Source organism: Phyllobates terribilis, unplaced genomic scaffold (genome assembly GCF_046119375.1).
Source record: "Phyllobates terribilis strain yellow unplaced genomic scaffold, ASM4611937v1 Scaffold_2__4_contigs__length_985480577, whole genome shotgun sequence".
In the NCBI taxonomy this organism is placed as follows: Eukaryota; Metazoa; Chordata; class Amphibia; order Anura; family Dendrobatidae; genus Phyllobates; species Phyllobates terribilis.
This window is the reverse complement of record NW_027362762.1, coordinates 122,069,396-122,090,861: the sequence shown is the minus strand read 5'-3', so window position 1 is coordinate 122,090,861 and position 21,466 is coordinate 122,069,396.

Here is a 21,466-nt window from a genome sequence, read left to right as displayed (position 1 = left end):
ACACACTGCAACAAAATTGAAATGGAAGCCAGAGATGGCTGATTTTGGAATGCAGTTATATGTGATACGTCTGTTAGAGAAACACGGTTTTAAATAGTGGGCCTGTAGTTTACTAATACCATTCTTCACAGCGACCTTGTGTGAATAGCTTGACCGACACACTGCAACAAAATGGAAATGGAAGCCAGAATTGACTGATTTTGAAACCCAGTTATATGTGATACGTCTGATAGAGAACCACGGTTTTAAATGGCAGGCCTGTAGTTTACTAATACTATTCTTTAGAGCAACCTTGTGTGAATAGCCTGATCTACATACTGCCACAAAATTGAAATGGAAGCCAGAAATAGCTGATTTTGGAATGCAGTTATATGTGATATATCTGACAAAGAACCATGGTTTTAAATAACAGGCTTGTAGTTTACTAATACTATTCTTCACATCGACCTCATATGAATAGCTTCACCGACACACTGCAGCAAAATAAAAATGGAAGCCAATATTTTCCACGTTCAGTTCAAATTTCTGGATTTTTATCGCTGTAATATGGAAAATATCTGGCTGTATTCTGCAGTGCTAACAAGCCAATGGAGCAGAAAAATGGTGTACTCTGTATTTGTTTTTAAGCAAATAATCAGGATTAAGATAAAAAAAAATTAGCCCTGCTCCCTGATACCTGGGACTATGTCTACAAATATCTATAATAGCAGAATCAGTCAGAACGTGCAATGGACCCTCTTGAGCTGTATCATGCACTCCAGTCTGTCACATACCCTGCCTGCCTGGCTAACTCCTGCTATCACCATTGAATATATGCAGCTGGATTAATCCTCAGAAGGACTGTTAGTTCAGATGGATATATAAAATATATTGTGGAATACCTATGCTAACTATAAGCAAGCAAATCTCTCCCTGACACAGCAGCAGCTCTCCCTACTCTGCCTGTTTCCGTGGAAGACTGTGATGAGCATAGCGGCACCAGGTCTTATATAGACCTGATGATGCTGTGAGGCCAGCCAATCACTGTAATGCATGCAACCAACATGGCTACGGCATTACAGTGAGTGGCAAGCAATCCTTGCATGTTCGTTGGCTCTCTAAAGAGTGTCAAACATGCAGGGTGGGGATCCGAGCTCCCGCCCGAGCAACCCAGAAATACCCGCCAAACTTGTCGACAACCGTGATGCTCAGGCGAGTACCGAGTAGTGGCGAGCACGTTCGCTCATCACTAATGACAACCCATTCTCGCCTAATCATTGCTTGGACTTTATTAGAATTTCTGTGTTTTTGTTTGTCTACCCACTCTTTTAGGATTGACCAGTGGATCTCAAATGGACTGAGATCTGGGGAGTTTCCTGGGCATGGAGCCAAAATTTGAACTTTTTGGTCACCGAGTCACTTAGCTATCAGTTTTGCCTTGTGACATGGTGCTCCATCGTTCTAGAAAAAGCAATATTCATCACCAAATGAGTCCTGGATGATTAGGAGAAGGTGCCCTTGGGGAATGATTGGATCCAATTCTTTATTTATGGCAGTGTTCTTCGGCAAAATTGTGAGTGCCCACTGCCTGGATAAAAAATCAACACAACACATGAATGGCCCCAGAATGCTTTACTGTTGGCATGACATAGGATTCATGGTAGCACTCACCTTTTCTTCTCAGGACAATCATTCTTCCAGATGACCCAGACTCAAGGGGACTTAATCAGAGACAATAACTTTAACCTAGTTGTCTGAAGTAGTCTGAAGACTATATGTTCCGCGTGGTGGTTGATGGCTTGGTGGTTAGCACTGTTGTTTTCTAGTGCTGAGGTCCTGAGTCAAATCCCTCCAAGTACAACATCTGCAAGGCTCTATATGTCCTTCCCTTGTTTTTTTCGTGTGCTGTGGGTTTCCTCCGGGTTCTCCAGTTTCCTCCCACACGCCAATGATATACTGGTAGGGAATTTCGATTGTGAGCCCCAGTGGGCATAGTGACGGTGATGTCTGTAAAGCGCTATGGAATTAGTGGCACCATATAAGTGAGTAAAATAAATAAATGTAAATATACGGCATTTTTATTCGGCGACAGTTGTGCTCAAAGTATGGTGGTTTTTTTTGGTATCCTTTTTTTTCTACATAGAGACTTATACAAAATGTAAAGCCAACTAAAAAAATTATGTTAAAATGACATAAAGCTGACCAGCATGGGTTTTTCTCATACATTTTAAAATGCTGAAAAAGAACATCACCATGTGCAGGAGTCCTAATTGGAATGGGAATCTATGGGAATGTAAAAGAAAGAATTAACAGATCTTTGAATAATAATAATTTCCACAATTGTATGTGTCTAAATAAAATGTCCCCGTGCCAAGATAATCTTATAAATGTGTAATATCTGTATACTCTTTTACTTCCTCCCCTCCCCAGGAGATGTGGTATGATCAGACCATGTTCCGTACACAGTCAGACACAGCCATTACACAGTACACAGCAGGGAAACATTTATAAGATTATCTCAGCACAGGAACATTTTATTTAAACACATTCAATTGTGAAAGTTGTTATTATTCCAAGATCTATTGATTGAAATCAACTTTAAAATTAACTCTGTTTGTGGGAAAACCCCTTTAACTTACAAATGTCCAGACATGTTTTAGTATTTTTATTTTTACAATGTTTAATATAAGAAGTTAAAGAGAGAGAAAAATGTGAAAGATAAAACTTGTTCTGTTCCTGAATACGTTTGTGGCATTCATAAAACTGGACACTGAGAAAAAAAAATATCCTGTTGGTCATAAAAAAAAATAAACTGACTGATACAAAAATTGTTTGGCCTTGGTCATTCCAGAAATTCCAAGGAATTCACATTCTCATTGCTCTGGCAGCCTTCTTCACTTCTGGATTCTTGGCTGCCATTGCTGCAGCTTATTGTACAGGTGAATGTGATATATTAATGAATAAAAACATTAGGTGAAAAGAAAATTTCCCACAAAACCGTTAATCCATTCGATATTAGAAAGCAAACATTTGAGCGATTACAGAGAGTTAATCAAACTGTCATTTTAGAAAGGTGCAATAAACATACCTATGAAAATGGCCACAATAGCCAGAATTTTAATACTTAATGGTTCTTACAATTAATTTCCCTGATGTGTAAGATTTGGCAGCTGAAATAACCACTGAGGCTAACCGCTTATTTATCATTATTACAGATGCTTATTACTAGGCCGCCCGCCAAATAGCAACCGGATGTCCAACTTAACATCTAAAAATAAATCAGAATGAATTTACTTGTGTTATTAGAATATTTAATACTAATATCAAATTGAACCTGTGACTATACATCACATATAGGTTAAAGGGAATCTGTCAACAGGTTTTTGCCACCAAATCTGAGAGCAGCATGATGAAGAATTGTGATTCGAGGGTTGTGTCACTTACTGAACTGCTTGCTATAGTTTTGATAATCTCATGAAGATAACAATGATTTTTATCATTACAGGACTAGTAAACCTGCTGTCATGAAGTCCTCCATATTTATGCGCCCTGTATAAACCCCACCAACATGGATTGGCAGTTTTCTGCCTATGCACTGGGTAAACAGAAAGCTGTCAATCAGTGGTGTGGGTGGGGCTATACAGAGATCAGCATCCAGAGAAATGGTAGATCTGCAGCAGATAAAGCAGTGATTTAATCATAACTGCAATAAAGCAAGTGACACGTCACTGGAATCAGGGTCTCTGTCCATATATCATGCTGTTGGGTAGTAAAAACCGGATAAAAGATTCCATTTATGGCCATTTAGTTAACAGAGTATGTAAAACTGTCATTAGCGTAAAATTTAGAAAAATCTACGGTTTAATATATACTCTGGTTTGTTTTCTACGTGTTCCTTTACTCCTTATTTCCATATGGTGGCTTTGCTGCTTTCAGTCTGAATCTGCAATGCGCACATTTCAATAAGAACAAGGAAAACCACTGCATGAACAGTGGTGTCCAAACTTTTGACTGGTCCTGTATAGTTTGAGGAAAAAAGGCCCTGAATGACCTATGTATCATATGTTTTAGTTCAATATCCAGTATATACATATATTTGGTTCATTATATACAGTATACTGTATATACAGTGTTCAGCATAATCGAGTACACCCCGTTTGAAAAGTAAATTTTAATCAATATCTCGCTGAACGCAAGAACAATTTCCAAAATTTGGACAAAACTGAGTTTCATAGAACATTTTTCCAACCCGTAACATGAAAGTAAAGCAAATAATATAACTTTCAATACAAAATCTTAATTTTTACTAAAATTAGTTGATGCAAAAATTATTCTACTCCACATCAAAAACTACCACATCTAGCATTTTGTATGACCACCATGATTTTAAGAGCAGCACCAAGTCTACTAGGCATGGGATGAACTGTCGACATATTGTAACATTTATCTTTTTCCATTCTTCAAGAATGACCTCTTTTAGAGCCTGGATCCTGGTTGGAGAGTGATGACAACTTGTTTCTTCAGAATTCCCCATAAATGTTTGTTTGGGTTCAGATCAGGAGACACTTGGCCTGTGAATCACTTTCACCCTGTTCTTCTTTAGAAATTCAACATATGTGTGTGTTTTAGATCATTGTCATGTTGGAAAAGTGGACATCTACCAAAGCATCAAGGAATTCATGGTACCATCAATGAAATGTAGCTCACGGACACCAGAAGCGCTCTTGTAGCCCCACATAAGGTCATGGCCATGCTTCACTGTTGGCATCATGTATTTAGAAAAATTAATTTAGAAATATGCACAGCATTTAGGTAGCATGGAGCCAGCTGTCAATCAGCATGGCATCGGCAGTCACTTCCATCCACAGTGCAGAGCGGAAGAGAAGAAGCTGTTCTGTCAACATGATGTCACCTGAAGTCACAGAATTTATGGCAGGAGCGGTATGTGACCACTCTGAGGTAGTAGAGATTGTCACCAGTCAGAACAGGCAGGTAGTTAGCAACTACCTGTCAGTAAATTCTTAGCCCATAGGGAATAATAAGAAAAGTTCTGGATAACCCTTTTAAGTATTGCAACGCCTTATTGGAATATATTTTTAGAATCCCATTTAGGCCTCAAACTGACATCCATTATTCCCAGTCTATAAATGCTTTTCATGAATAGAACACGTACCCATCATACTCTATGGATCTGTTCACATGTCTGTGTTTTTTGGGGAGCCATGTGTCCACAAAAAAAAAATTGGAGGCATATTTGTATTTGAGTCATGGATCAAAATCTTCCACAAAAGTCTATGGTTTCATGAAAATTATGGGCAGCACATGGATGCCATCTGTGTGCAATACATGTGATATCTGTTTTTTTAACATTGCAATGGGTAGGAGAAGTTTTGCAATTCGTATTTACTTTTCTGGCATACAAGAAAATCACTAATAATAAAAATGGACAAACTGACTAAGCAATGATGAAAATTATATCCACCACACTGATGAAAATAGCCTGTTTATTTCCATTACAAGAAAAATAAGGACGTTTGAGTAAGGCCTTAAAAACTTCTCTAGAGGGGAAACAGGTTGGGAATATAATCTGTTCTCACTGATTATTGATGGGGAGAAGCAAATGGGGTAAGAAGGAAGGAAACCATTTTCCTCTTATCCCAGATCGAATAAAAAACATATAAACTTTCGCTAACCTCCTTTACGGTGATTTACTGGAACTAATGTCCATAATGGGAGTTGGTGCTTGGCATTAGTAGTAATGCTGCAGATTACCCCAAGCCTCTGTTATCCCCTTGATAAAGAAAGATGCTGGACTGTATATATGTTAATGTTAACTTGGCAAACACTAGACCTACATTCCAATATCATGGAACGTGTGCACAGTCCACCATCCAAGTGATTTTTTTTATACTTTATTGGAAAATATTCTTTAGTGGCTGAACTTCTCATAGGAAACAAGCATTTGGAATTCAAAGACACATAAGGACTGAACAACTGTAGAAAAAGGATCAATGATCCCAAGAGTTTAGAGAAATTAAACAAATGTTTCAGATACTCCATGGTAATGTAATTGACATGTCAAGAGCAATATAAATCAAGGATAGTTTTTGTATCTTTCCATTTTCTCCTGTTTTAAATGCAGCTGCTGTACTGACTGAGATTTATTCTAGTTAAAGTGTACATATTGTCCCCTTGTCTCTCCCTTTCTACCTTTAGCCCCCATGAAGGCAGCACTCAATTTCTCCCAGGTACTGAGTCCCTTTTAGCTTTCCATACATGGATCACAGCGGGAATCACCAGACTTCATCACCTGTTTAATGTAGATGGTGGTATTCTGTCTCCATTTCTCCAGGAAAAATACAAATTTCCTTCTGGAGAGATATTCCACTACTTACAGCTCAAACATGTCATCAATTCGCTGTAAAAAAAACTTCAATCCACCTTCCTCATTTACTCCATTTGAACAAAGTCCTCATGGCTAAGGTACTATGTCACTTCTTTACTCACATAAACACAACCTAACCTACACCTGGGAATCAGACATTGGTACCACCTTAACTGACTCAGATTGGACTCAAATCTGGTCCTCCACCACGAGTGTTATTCTCAATACCTCGATGTTAGAAACATACTATAAAGTCATAATGCGAAGGTTACTGACCTCAGCCAGAGTTGCCAAAGCAGTCCCCAACTACTCAGCCCAGTGATTCAGTGGCTGCCAATCCATTGGTGACATATACCACATATGGTGGCTCTGCCGCAAAGTACGTATACTCTGGATCAGGGTTTACTTTTTCATCCTGTCACAGACCATAATCTTAAGAAAGTTCTCTGGGAAGATTTGATCAACAAACATATCTATAATATTTCCAAACATTAACGCACCCTTATTGCATTCATATTCTTAGCAACCAATCAAACGATAGCCTTGCATGGAAAAAACAGCACAAGATGTCTCTGAAGTCAAAAGACGAATTTCTTGGTATATGACTTACGAAAAACTATTAGCTATTCTTACCGACAAGGTACACAAATTCAAGCAAATCTGGTCACCTTTGTCAGAATACACTAACCACACCTCCTTTGCCTCACCACCACTATGACTACAGGCTTCCACGAATTCTGATTTCTCGTAATAAACTTTAATTCAAAAATTAAATCTGATCTCCCCCTCAGGCATCCACCTCCCTCTCTTTCCCACCCTCATCTTACCTTACCCCATCACCCTCCCCCCATTGTTCCTGCTTTATGTTTTTATTCAACTGTTTGTATTGCTTCAACAAATTTTATATTCACTTTAAGTGTTCTTAAATCTTCAATAAAATTTACAGTTCAAAAAGTGTCCTTATTGTTAATGTCTTTTTTTAGAAATCAGCAGCAGCATGATTTTTTTTTTAGTATATTCTATTGGATGGTCCTCGGGAATCACTATTTAACTGGACATAAAGTATTAATCTGCAGGTAAATGGCATTACAATGCTGCCTGGCCGCCTTACTGAAAGTGTGGCTCTTGGGAGAAAATCAACTTCTTTAATCTTGAAGCCACCAGCTTTCATTCATAATGTTCAGTCATAATCATTTAGAGGTACAAAAAAATATCAACCCTGAGCTCTAACTGCTCCACCTCTGACGCGCGTTTCACTGTTGCTTCTTCTAAGGGATGGATACTGGAAGTAAGTGTAACCATGGTTTATATAGTGAGAGCCAATTACCTTTAATGTATTGGACTCCTCCCATATAAAAGAACATGTGACAGCAAATCACGTGTCTGCCGAATGAAAAAATACACCATTTGACTATGTGTGTGATGAATGGAGAATGCAAGGCAGACTATTACAATAGAGATGTGGCATTCTGACAGCTTCCAGCCAGGATGACATGCATGGCTGGAATGCAGTGCCATCCAGTCAGAAGAAGTCAGTGTGCCATCAATTTAGGCATTATGTCATGTAACTTGAGCATGTTGTTCCACTTGTAGAAGGAACCAAAGTGAATATGACGCGCCCCCTGGGCCGTGGGGATACCCGGAGCCGGTCCTTGTAGATGCTGGGGGTTGTAGTCACCGTGGCGGAGACCCGGTCCATGACCCAGGGCGGTCAAACCAAGGGGGTAGTCTATGTGTACAAATGTTAATGTCCGACTACGCCACCTGTGGAATGCGGTTATTGGTGGTATGTGCAGCAAGGTGATGTGACTCCCCACAGGAGGAGTGTAGCTTCAGGGCATCGTGACTGGATGATGGTGGTGATTGTGCAGGGCGTTCTAGTGCTGCGAGTGCTGGCGCCGCAAGGAACACAGAGTCAAGATAGTGCAGTCCCAGGGTCTTTACTCACTGTTGTTGTAGTTCAGAGTACAGTTACCAAGCAATCTTCCCCCGTCGTGCTGTGCGTACTCAGTGAGGGGTTCAGTCCACCCTCAGGTATTTCCAGAGCACTTATCAGGACCCCGTTCTGGATACCTTTCTCTGGCCTCTTCCTGCACCTCACACCCAGCGCCACTTCTATCCGGTACCCTCGGGCCTTGGCGGGCGATGTATATTCCGTCCCCTGGGTCCTATGTGGCTACCTTCTTAGTGCGGCTGGTGTGGACTTGTGGTTACAGCACTTGAAACACTGCAGCCTCCGGTTCCTAGTTAAGCATTTGCGGTTTCTATACTAGTTGAGGGACCCGGTTCCCTGTTCTGGCCTGACCCCTCTACCTCCTGGTAGCAACGGGCGTACGGGTGGCCTTCTGCATGGCCCGTACCCCTAGGGTCCCTTCACTCCTCATTCCTGGAGCATTCCTGCTCCCTCTCCTCTCTCTCAGGCTCAGGCCTCCTGACTTGGCCCACCTGTGGAGCAGAGCTCATACAGAGCCTCTGCTCCCTGACTTCTCCTCAGTCTGTATGACTGGAACTCTACCTCTCACTGATTGACTGAACTAAGATGGTGTCTTGTTTTCATAGCTCCTACACATGTGCTCCCAGGATCTACGTCCTCCACCCAATCCACTACATAGTTCCCCCTCTCTAGGTGTTTCCCCCCACTCCAGCCAGGGATCAGGGACTGTGCTCTCCCTGTAGGAGCAATCTCGCTCTGTCCCCCGGAAATGTGGTGTAATGAATGCAGGTGTTAGGGTCCTGAGCTGTACTCCTTCCTTACCTGAGAGTGAGATACCACACATCTGGGTGAGATTGCAATACCTCTGTGGTGACCGAACCCTCAGGGGTGCCAGAAATAAACATGCAAAGAAGGGGTAAAGGAGGGGAAGACTAATGGTCAGACAGAAAACTACTATAAGCAAAAATAAGCAAACAAAAATTCCACCGTCAATCCAAATCACTGTTGTTAGCCCCAAGTTATTATTAGAGATGAGCGTTGTTCTACTCGAACTGTTCGCCAATCTCAAATTCGAGCTGTTTTGGGCGGTGTTCGAGCCGTTCGGCGAACACCAACAATTTGAGAAAAATTCGGCTGTTCGAGGTTATGTTCGATAACTGTTCGTGCACCAAAATCATAACTGGATTTTTTCTCAGTAATGATGAAAATTAATGTTAATACGCAGTTTGAGTGTACAGCGGGGTGGGGGGAGGGGCAGGGGATGGATCTCTGCAGGAACAATGAAGATCTCCATTTTTTTTTCTCTTTCTCGCGTTTACAGTGGGGAGGTGCAATCTGTCAGCCTATCAGCAGCGCACACACGGAGCGAAGTGCTTTTTTTTCACACAAGCAAGGGCATGTGTCATTGGCAGTGTATGTTACATGTCCTTGCCCTATAAGACCAAGCCATTTTCCCCGTCGCCACCATTTTCTCACTGCTGCAGCTGCGTGTTAGACGGCACCGCTGTTGCTGTGTGCGCTATACCTTGTTAATTTCAAGCCAATTTTCGCACAAATCTACAGATAGCTTGGGAGTAGGGAATAGTTGTGATTGCAGTCCTTTTAAGGACTAGGTTACAGCATTTCCTACGACTTTTATCAGGCAGGTGTGTGCTCTTAAATAGATAGATTGTGGGAGTAAAGACTAATTGTAATTGGAGTACTTTTCAGGACTAGGTTACATCAGTTCCTATCAGTTTTTGCCAGGCAGGTCTGTGCCAGTGCTGTGCAAGTTTTTTTCACAGCATTTGGCTGAATCTAGCAAAGCTAATCCTTTTTGGCCTATTGCAGAGTGTGTTAGTCAGTGGAGTAGCCTATCTGTGTTGCAAGATATACCACCTGTGTATAGAATACCAATTTTTTTACTGCACCTAGTGAAGTAAAATCTTTTGGGCATACCATCATTCTATTAGTCCATCTATACTGACCTCCATCAGGTTGCAAATTGAATATAATTTTTTTCTGCATCTAGCTCTGAAAAAATATTGGGCTTCTAGCTGTGTGTGGGACTTGTTGTATTAGTCCATCTATACTGACCTCCATCAGGTTGCAAACTGCATATATTTTTTTCTTCATCTACCTTTGAAAAAATATTGGGCTTATAGCTGTGTGTGGGACTTGTTCTATTAATCCATCTATACAGACCTCCATCAGGTTGCAAACTGAATATATTTTTTTCTGCATCTAGCTCTGAAAAAATATTTGGCCTTCTAGCAGTGTGTGGGACTTTCTCTATTAGTCCATCTATACTGACCTCCATCAGGTTGCAAATTGAATATAATTTTTTTCTGCATCTAACCCAGCCAATAGTTTTGGCCTAATACCACAGTTTGGCCACTCAGCTCTGCTCGGTTCCCATCCATTGTTTTTTTGTGCAAACAACTCCAGAGTTGTTAATTAGTTAACCACCAAAATGAGTGGAAAAAGGCCTGCTGCTGGTGGAAAGGGGAATAGGCGTGTTGGGAAGGGGAAAAAAGGTTGTGTCCGTGGGGTAGGTGTTAAAGCAACAGTAACAGCTGCAGAAGAAAGACCATCTTCCAGCCAAACTAAAATGTCTACTTCTTTTAGCGGACAATGTGATAAGATCCCTTTCTTACGGCCACGCCAATCGCTACAAATTCCAGATGAGGCACAAAAACAGCAGGTGCTTCAACGGATATCAAGTGCTCCTTTAAGTGGGCTCTCCTCCACATCAACTTCAACATCACAAATACTCCAGTCCTCAAAGGTGTCACCCCAATCGCACTTGCTTCCTCACAGCTCCCAAATCTCCAGCTGCCCGTCTGAGTATGAGGTAGAACAGATGGTTGAGTCTGCAGAGCTGTTTACTCATACTATAGCCTGGGAATCAGAGGTCGACTCCAGCGCTTCTGTGAATCCAGACGAGGAAATGATCTGCACTGATGCCCAGAATCTTTATGAGTCGGATCCAGGACCAGACGCAGAAGGTTCTGACCATAATGTAGACCCTCATTCCCAAACTGTAACTCCTGTTGGTGGAGACAATGAGGAAGACGATGATAAGACTCAAATACCTGATTGGAGCGACAACTTTAGTTTTTTGTCAGGGCAGGAACAGGTTGGCTCTGAGGACGACGGGTGTGATAACGCACAGGGTGATGATGATGAGGTTGGAGATCCCACTTACTGTCAACCCACAGTCAGCCAAGAGATGAGGTCAGCAGAGGAGGTGGAGGAAGATGCTAGTGACGACGAGGTCAGGTTGCGCCTTCCTGGACAGAGACGTAGTACTGGAAGCACGTCAACAACTGCATCCTCAAACACAACTCTGCCTCTCACCACAAGTCGTGGTGGCTCTTCAGGTCGCATGGGTGCTAAGCCTTGCATAGCCTGGGCATTTTTTCAGATCGATAAAGATGACCCAACTCGTGTTATCTGTAACATTTGTCAGCAAAAGCTAAGTAGTGGCCAAAAAATACATAGTTTGAGTACTTCATGCATGAACAGGCACATGGACATGAAGCATAAGTTGCAGTGGGAAGCTCAGTGTGCTACAATGCGGCCTAGCCGGCCGGGCCAATCACCGTCTGCCATATCTTGTGCATCCGCGGCCTCTTCATCCTCTGTGACTGGGGGGACAGCAGTCACACCTGTTTTGGGGCGCAGACCTGCCACCTCTTTACCCGCAACAGCCAGCGTGATTGGCAGGTCATCATTTTCTTTGGAGGTGGTAACACCAGCTGGTGTTGAGCGCTGTCCGACATCGATAGCACCACCTTTGGATCAAGGCAACCTAACATGTCCGCCTGCATCTTCCTCACAGACCGGCAGTTTGCCGGGGACACCCTTATCAACCCCGTCTAAGCACAATAGCCAGCCCTCGGTCCCTAAGATGTGGACAAGTAAAAGACCATTTCCTCCTAGCCATGAGAAAGCTAAGAGGTTGAATTTCACCATCTGCAAGTTCTTGGCTACAGAAATGCTGCCTTTCCGCCTGGCGGACACAGAGGATTTTCGAGACCTTATGTCCGTCACAGTGCCCCAGTACCAGATGCCCAGTCGGCACTACTTCTCAAAGAAAGGTGTGCCTGCGCTCCACCAGCATGTCGCACACAACATCACCGCTTCTTTGAGAAACTCTGTGTGTGACAGGGTGCATTTCACCACAGACACTTGGACGAGTAGGCATGGACAGGGGCGTTACATGTCGCTGACTGGGCACTGGGTAACTATGGTGACAGCAGGACAAGGGGCTGCTGTCCAAGTCTTGCCGTCCCCACGAGTTGTGCGTCAATCCTCTTTATGTCAAAGTTCCTCCACTGCTTCTGCCTCCTCAACCTCCTCTCGGTCTTCCACCTGCACCCAAAGCCTGTCTGGTCATGCCACAAGCTTTCTAACTGCGCAGAAGGGATCCTGCACACCTCCTTACTATGCTGGCAGAAGGGCTCAACGTCATCAGGCGGTTTTTACATTGAAATGTCTGGGAAATGTGAGTCACACAGCTGAGGAGTTGTGGTCAGCTCTGGAGAACCAATTTCATGAATGGTTGTCTCCACTGGACCTGAAACCAGGGAAGGCCGTGTGCGACAATGCTGCAAACCTGGGTGCGGCCCTTCGCCGGGGCAATGTCACACACGTGCCTTGTATGGCTCACGTGTTGAACCTGGTTGTCCAGCAATTTTTAGCCCACTATCCCAGACTAGATGGCCTTCTGCAGAGGGCACGGTCGCTGTGTGCTCACTTTCGCAGTTCGCATCCCGCAGCTCAGCAACTTACATCTCTACAGAAGTCGTTGGGCCTGCCACTTCACCGGCTAAAATGCGATGTGCCTACCCGGTGGAATTCAACTCTGCACATGTTGCAGCGACTGTGGCAGCACCGACAAGCCCTGGTGCAATACGTTCTGACGTATAGCCTGGGCCAACGAGATCCAGAGGTGGGGCAAATCACGCTGGAGGAGTGGTCTCAGATCAGGGACCTATGCACCCTTCTGCACAGTTTTGAAATGGCGACGAAGATGTTTAGTGCTGACGATGCCATTATCAGCATGACTATTCCAGTGATTTACATGCTGGAGCACATGTTAAACAGAATTCGGAGTCAGGTGGTGGCACAAGAGGAGGTGGAGGAAGTAGAGGAGGAGGAGTTGTATGCGGAAGGGCTAACATCTGCAAGGTCCAGACGGTCGGCAGCACCAAGGCGGCAGGCATGTGAGGGTGGGGGAGATGGTTTTACCAGGGTGCATGGTAGCAGCCAAACTAGTGAGGAAGGTGCAGGAGCCCAGGAAGAAGTGGAGGACGAACTGATGGAAGACTCATCAGATGAGGGAGACCTTGATCACATTTCTGTTGTGCGAGGTTGGGGGGAGAGGACAGAGGAAGGAAGCATGATTGTTACCTCGCCACCAACACAACAGGGACTTGGTGCTCCTGGATGCGCAACACACATGAGTGCCTTCTTGCTGCACTACCTGCAACATGACCCTCGAATTGTGAGAATTAGAAATAATCCTGACTACTGGGTTGCCACACTGTTAGATCCCCGGTACAAAAGTTAATTTGCAGAAATTATTCCTGCCATAGAAAGGGATGCACGCATGCAGGAGTATCAGCAGAGACTGTTGCAGAATCTTACATGTGCTTTTCCACAAAATACCAGTGGTGCACGTAGTGAATCTCACAGTTCCAACTTGCCAACCGTGGGACCGTCAAGTGTTCAGCACTCAAACCGTAACAGAACCACAGTATCTGCTGGTAACATCAATTTTGCGGAATCATTTCACCACTTTTTTAGCCCATCCTTTGCAAGGCCACAGGAGACAAGAAGTCTGACACATAGTCAACGCCTAGAGACAATGGTACAGGAGTATCTCCAAGTAAACATTGAAGCCACGACTGTGTCACTGGACCCTTGCTCTTTTTGGGCTTCCAATCTGGATAAATGGCCGGAGCTAGCCACTTACGCCTTGGAGATCTTGTCATGCCCCGCAGCCAGCGTTCTGTCTGAACGTGTGTTCAGCGCTGCTGGTGGTGTGCTGACAGATAAGCGCACGCAGCTCTCCACTGATAATGTAGACAGACTCACGTTCATAAAGATGAACAAATCATGGATCCGAAACGACTTTTCTACCCCTGTGTCATCCTGGGGAGAGTAAAAGCTTGATGATTGGTTAAAATCATCCTACCAACCGTTTTAAGCTTTCAAATTACTAATCATGTTTATCTGTATCTTGGCTGGAAAATAATTTGGGCTTTGTAGCAGTGTGCAGCACTGATTCTATTAGGCCATCTATAATAAGCTCCACCAGATTTAAAATTACTAATCATGTTTATCTGTATCTTGACTGGAAAATAATTTGGGCTTTGTAGCAGTGTGCAGCACTGATCCTATTAGGCCATCTATACTAAAGCTTCACCAGATTTAAAATTAATAATAATTTTTAGCTGCATCTAGCCCGGAAAATAATTTTGGGGCTCCGAGATGCGCAAGACACATAAGTGCCTTCTTGCTGCACTACCTGCAGCATGACCCTCATATTGTCAGAATTCGAAGTAATCATGACTACTGGGTTGCCACACTCTTAGATCCCCCAAACTTTTCGATCAACCTTTTCATTTTAATAAATACCAAAAAAATGGTCATTTTTGAAATTATAAGCATTAGCAGGTTGTTAGAAACTGAAATCAAACAGTTTTCAACTCAAAACTTTATTCTAGGTGATGTTACATTTTCACATAGGACCCCTTGTTCGAAAGGAGCTTCTGAACTCTCTCGTCCATTGAATTTGTCAGGTTTTGGATGGTTTCTGCTTCAATTGTTTTGCATGAGGACAGAATACCCTCCCAGAGCTGTTGCTTAGATGTGAACTGCCTCCCGCCATCATAGACACTCCTTTTAATGATGCTCCAAAGGTTCTGAATGGGGTAGAGGTCAGGGGAGCATGGGGGTCACACCATAAGTTTGTCCCCTTTTATGCCCATATCAGCCAGAGATGCAGATGTTTTATGTGCAGCATGAGATGGTGCATTATCATGCAGAAAAATGATCTTGCTGTGAAATACACGGTTCTTCTTCTTGAACCATGGCAGGAAGTGCTGTTTGAGAAAATCCACATACATTATGGAGTTCATCTTTAGCGCCTTCAGGGATCCTAAAGGGGCCGACAATCTCTCTCCCCATGATTCCAGCCCAAAACATTACTCCACCTCCTCCTTGTTGGCGCTGTAGCCGTGTTTGCGTGGGGTGTCCATCAACCAGCCATCCTCCACTCCATCCATCTGGACCATCGAGCGCTGCACGGCACTCATCCGTGAACAAAACAGTTTTGAAATCAGTCTTCATGTAATGTTTGGCCCACTGGAGCCGTTTCTGCTTGTGTGAAGTGGATAGAGGAGGTCGACAGGATGGCGTATGCACAGCTGCAAACCTCTGAAGGACCCTGCATCTTGTTGTTCGGGGGACGTTGGAGGCACAAGCAGCTTCAAAAACTTGTCTGCTGCTATGACAAGGCTTTTTTGCCGCTGCTCTTTCAACCTGACGTAATTGCCTGTAGGAAAGAGTCCTCAATTTGCCCTTATCAGCACGCACACGTGTGTACTGTGAATCAGCTACATACTTCTTGATTGCCAAGACACTTCATCCTGATCATCGCATAATGTTGATTGTAGTCATGCCTTGACCTAAACACTCCACAATTTGTTGCTTCTCAGCAGCCGACACATCCTTTTTCTTTCCCATTTTGGCAGAAAATGTAGGCTGCTTAATAATGTGAGACAGCCTTCTTAAGTAGTCTTGCCTTTCATTGGACACACCTGCCAAACTAATTAGCACAGGTGTCTGCAATTGATTACAGTGATATAAAGAGCCCTGACACACATCACCATCAATGAGTTTAACTGACAAACAAACAAATTCTTCCCTTATCACTCCTAAACACTTTTTGCATAATAATTTGTAACACAGTGTACATGTGCTTTTCCACAAAACACCAGTGGTTCACGTAGTGAATCTTACAGTTCTAACTTGCCAACCGTGGTCTGTATGGAGTTGTTCAATAAAGGGACCAAAATTAAGATAACATAGATGGGAGAGGTCTCTATGAATAGGAATTCCTAAGTATTTGATACCCTGTGAGGGCCAGGCAAAGGGAAAGTTGGACTGGATGGAATCCTATATGGATTTGGGGAGGGAGACATCGAGGGCCTCAGACTTCGCTGCATTGATTTTAAAATTTGACCATGTAACAAAGTGATCTATTTCAGCCATAACAGCATGGATGGATATATGTGATAGAGTGATATATACTAGGACATCATCAGCAAATAGAGAGCACTTGTACTCGGTGCCTCCCACCTCAATCCACCTAATATTGGGGTTATGGCGAATTGATGAGAGCAGGTGCTCCGTCACTAGGATGTATAAGAGAGGGGACAGAGAACATCCCTGCCTTGTCCCATTGGTGATTGTGAAAGGTGATGAAAATGTTCTGACGCGCCCCCTGGGCCTTGGGACACCCGGAGCCGGACCCTTTTTGGTGGATGCTGGTGGTTGTAGTCTCCGTGGCGGCAACCCGGTTCCGTGGCTCAGGGCGGTCAAACCAGTGGCGGAACTATTTATGTGGTTTTGATGTTTAAATGTCCGACTACGCTACCCATGGATTGTGGTCAGAGTGAACCGCCGCTCCAGGGCAGACCGCTGAGGCTGGTGTTGTGGGTGCAGCAGAGCGTAGCATAACTCCCCACGGGAGGAGTATAGCCTCAGGGCAGTGTATGCGGAGGATGGGGGTGATGGTGCAGGGCAGCAGCAGTAATGACAAGCAGTCAGTGATGCAGTCCAGGGCCTTTACTCACAGTTCTTATTATCCAGACCACGTCTGCAGGTAACGGCTGCCCACGTCGTACTGTGCTCACCAGGTGAGGGGCTCAGACAACTCCCAGATAACTTTGGAGTGCTTCACAGGACCCCCTTGGTGTGTCCTTTGTCTGGCCTTTCTTACCAACCCTTCTGTCCGGCTGCCTCGGGCCTCCTCTTGGTAAACTTGGCGCCAGTTTCCCTGACCCTATGTGGTGCCTTCCTAGCGGGTGTAGCGAGGGGCTGCGCCACATAAAATGTCACAGCCTCCTGTTTCTAGCTGAGGGTCGTTTCCTGCCTCCACTAGTTCGGGGACCGGTCTCCCCCTTTGGCCTGACCCCTCCACGCAGGTGGATTCGGGCGTGCGGTGGCGACTCGCCCGTCCGCACCCCTGAGATCCCTTCGTTCCTCGTTCCTGGAGCCTTCTCCGCTCCTCTTCCTTCCTTCTCCCTCTTCCAGGCCTGGGCCTCTGTTACTAGGCCCGCCTCCGGAGCAGAGCTCATGCAGAGCCCCTGCTCCCTGCCACTTCTGCTCAGACTTCTCTGCACTGAACTAAGATGGTTCCCACCTTTTATACTCCCTTCTCAATGCACCCAGGAACTGCTTCCTCCCTGCTCCTGCACTACAGGGTTCCCCTTCCTCAGTGTTCCCTCCCCCCACTCCAGCCAGGGACAGGGACTGTCGTGCCCATCTCAGGGGCATATTGGTCGCCCTGCCCCACGGCAATGTGGTGTAATGCATGCAGGTGTCGGGTCCTGATCCACACTACATCCTTACCTGAGAGTGAGATATCACACCTCTGGGTGAGGTGCAATACCTCTGTAGCAACCGAGCCCTCAGGGTGCTACAGTTCCATTTATCTTCAGCCTAGGTGACGTATTGCGATACAGGGCCGTGATTTTGGCTATAAAAGGGTCCCCTAGACCCCTACCCCAAGCTTTTTAAGAGAATCATATATGGCGTGCCAGGAGACTCTATGGAATGCTTTCTCAGCATCCAACGAGAGTATCTAATTACAAATTTTTAACTGCATCTAGCCCAGGAAATACTTTGTGCCTAGTAGCAGTGTCTGCTAGTCAGCGGATTATCCCGGCTGTTAAGCAAGCTACACCACCTGTAGTTTGGACACTTCATTTTTTCAAAGGAAATGCTCCGGGACCACGGGATACTCAGTGAAGAGCATCAGGAGGCACCCCAAGGCATAGGGGCTCGGACTGGCAGTAGGATGCCTTGCGGTGGACAGCCGAGCTCGATCCTTATAAAAGCTTTTTAACTGCAGCAGCTTTAGTGGACGCTACTGGAGCTGGAATTACGCGGCTGCTGGCATGAGACTTGCCCTCCAATAGATCTTTGTAAATGGATTTAAAGTGTATTTATTCAAATTAGAGAGACAATTTAAATTAAAAAGCTTAGAGCTGCCTCCACCACAGGGGGGCTCGCTCGACCCACCAGCGGACAGGCACCAGTATTGGGAGAGGGGGGCTGGCCGTCAGGGTTCACCGCGGCTCTGGCACAAACCCGGCGACACGGAGGTGGCACGGGCAGGAGCGGACTGAACGTGTCGGCTTCTCACTTTTTGGATTTTAAAAGGGCATGACATGCCTATATCTGTGTCTCCCCCTCCTTTTACTCCTCCACCTCTTTTCTTTTCGCATGACTATATGTACTTGTCACTTTTCCATGTGTTAGTTGTGTCTTCTGAGCAGTTTGTCAGCTTTTGGACACCTTTGAAGGTGTTTTCTATGTGTTTCTATGTGTTTTTGTTTGCCTGCCATTGGTTTTAACGGTGTTCGAAGGTGTTCGACGAACAGTTCGACGAACAGTTCGGCGAACACACGGGTGTTCGACGAACCGAACCGAACTCGAACACTACGGGGGTGGCTCAACACTAGTTATTATACCAAGTTAAGCTATTGTATATTTTGCATAAAACTACATTCACGATAAATAAAGAATAACAGAAATTTGTTTATTTTATAATGGCCCTTTAATAAACCATTCAGCAAGTTAGTGGCTTGCAGCATATGTCTACTGTTGACATGAAGGTTGGCTGAATCAAGGGCACATGTGCAAAATGTAAGTGCAGCTATGCACAGACCGTGGAGGCTATATTATAAAGGGAGACACCGACAATGCCTTATGGACAGACATTAGTCAGTCAGTGAGTGGCACAGTGATCTGGTAGATGCTTAAACTTAGGTAAACGCTCGCTGTGTCTGTGTGTGACACTGCACAATCCTTGACTGGGGCACTCTGTCAACACTGTCAACACTGCTATATCTAGGGCAGGTATATCAACATAGAATCAATGATAAAATCAGTCTTCAAAAGATCTAACACACAAATTAAAAATAAATCAATGCATAAGAGAACAATAACTCATAAGGTAATTGTTACACATCTGTCCTGAGTCTGGGCTCTGCTCCCTACATCCCTGTCCGCTAAACTTTCTTGTGCTCCACATCGAGCTTTTCATGTAACCCATCGTGCTACCATGTGTTGAGCTTCCTAGGCCTATATAAGGCCTACCAAGATACACACCTGTGTCTTGGTTTTAAGACTTTTATTTTGTCTGTGCACAGTTCCCTGTCTGTGGTCTCCAGGACATCTTCTGGCTGTCAGCATCTTCCAGTTCCCCAGTTACCTGTCTGACTGTGGCAGCATTCAGTATCTCTGCAAACTGTCTACAGTCTTCAGGACATCTCCTGTATACTTGCAGCTTCCAGTTCCTCAGTTACCTGTCTGCCTGCGATCTTCAGTGTCTCTGTAACCTGCCTGTGGTCTCCTGGACATCTCCTGGCTGCCTGCAGCTTACAGTTCCACAGTTACCTATCTGCCTGCTGTTAGAATCTATTTTGTTTGACTATCGGCCATCTTGTTGTGATTTGCAGGCTTCTAGTCTTTTCCTCTGGTGCTGGGTTTCTTGGTTATGTGATCTCTGCACTCTTTATTACACAGCACCAGGCACCCATTCCCCGCTGGACATCAGTGTTATTACGCTTGTGCTCTGGCTAAGTAGCCTTGTTTAGTTCTTTGTGCTTTGGACAATTGTTATCCTGGGACTTCTTGTTCCACCAGTTTTGTTTCCTTTAATCTTCGTTTCTGCAACTAACTTTTCTGTTGGGAGGTCTCCTGCTTTTGCTCCCAGTCCTTAGATCTTTTAGGGACCCCTTTCCCCTTCCTACAGGTCTTCGTTTGAGTTCAGTGCAGGAGTTTCGGTGGGGCTGTTCATAAGGAATGGGTCACCCACCCCACCACGTAGGTTTAAGCTGAGTCTCAGTGCAGGGACAGCTTTTCCCTCCTATTCCTTAGTTCTAAATTGCAGAACATAACACCTGTGGATTTCATTACCTCTGCTAATAGTTTCCTGTCTGCTGTCTTGGTCCTTCATGCCTGACCCGTCTGCTGCACCGACACCCATGGCTTGTGTGCCCACCTGGACCTTGGGCTTAGAGGATCCTGGTCACCTAGTGAACCTTTGACAGTAATCAATGGTACATGGACAAACTCCAAAAAGAAATACAGTAAACCCCTAAAAAAATACAGATGCCCCTAGTTCAACCCACTAGACCGATTATTCGTATAACGGAACTATTGAGCTATAGAAATGTCTAGTGCACTATCCATATATACAAGACATTAATCCTCAACACAAAAGTAGATACCAACAATTACTGTACACATGTCAACGCAGCTATGGAACAAGCTGTACAAACACCACAACACACGTTTTGCTACATCGTTAATGAAGTGACATAACAGAAGAGCCAGAATTCCTAAAAAGTCCATTGATACATTGATAACTAGGTGTGCCAATAAATTGCAGAATTGGAAATCTAACTCCCTTCCTCCATCTACGTTGCGAGGCAAACTAACATCAGAGGAGATGGAATCCCACGATTCAAACATCTGCCCTCATTGTGACAGCATCTGGTCCAGCCTGGATTACTACTGTACATGTGCGCTATACTCCACATGCAAAATTAGAGTATGAAACTAATAACAATAAACAGTAGCATGACATAACTATTAATCAAATGGAAAAGCAAACTTAGTTTATGACCTCAAATATGAAAAGTAAAGAAATTATAAAATCATCAACCAAAATACAGAAATCCAAAAGATTTATATCTGACAGACTGTATTTATGTGTGTCTCACAATATACTACTTATCATTAAGATAATTCAACAATCTGGACAGCTCATAACCCTGTCAAATAAATAATATTTCTAAACTGATACCATGATATTATGGATGATTCATATTTTTTTGATTTGTTGGATTTGCATAAGAGAGGGCACACATGGCCTCCATCAT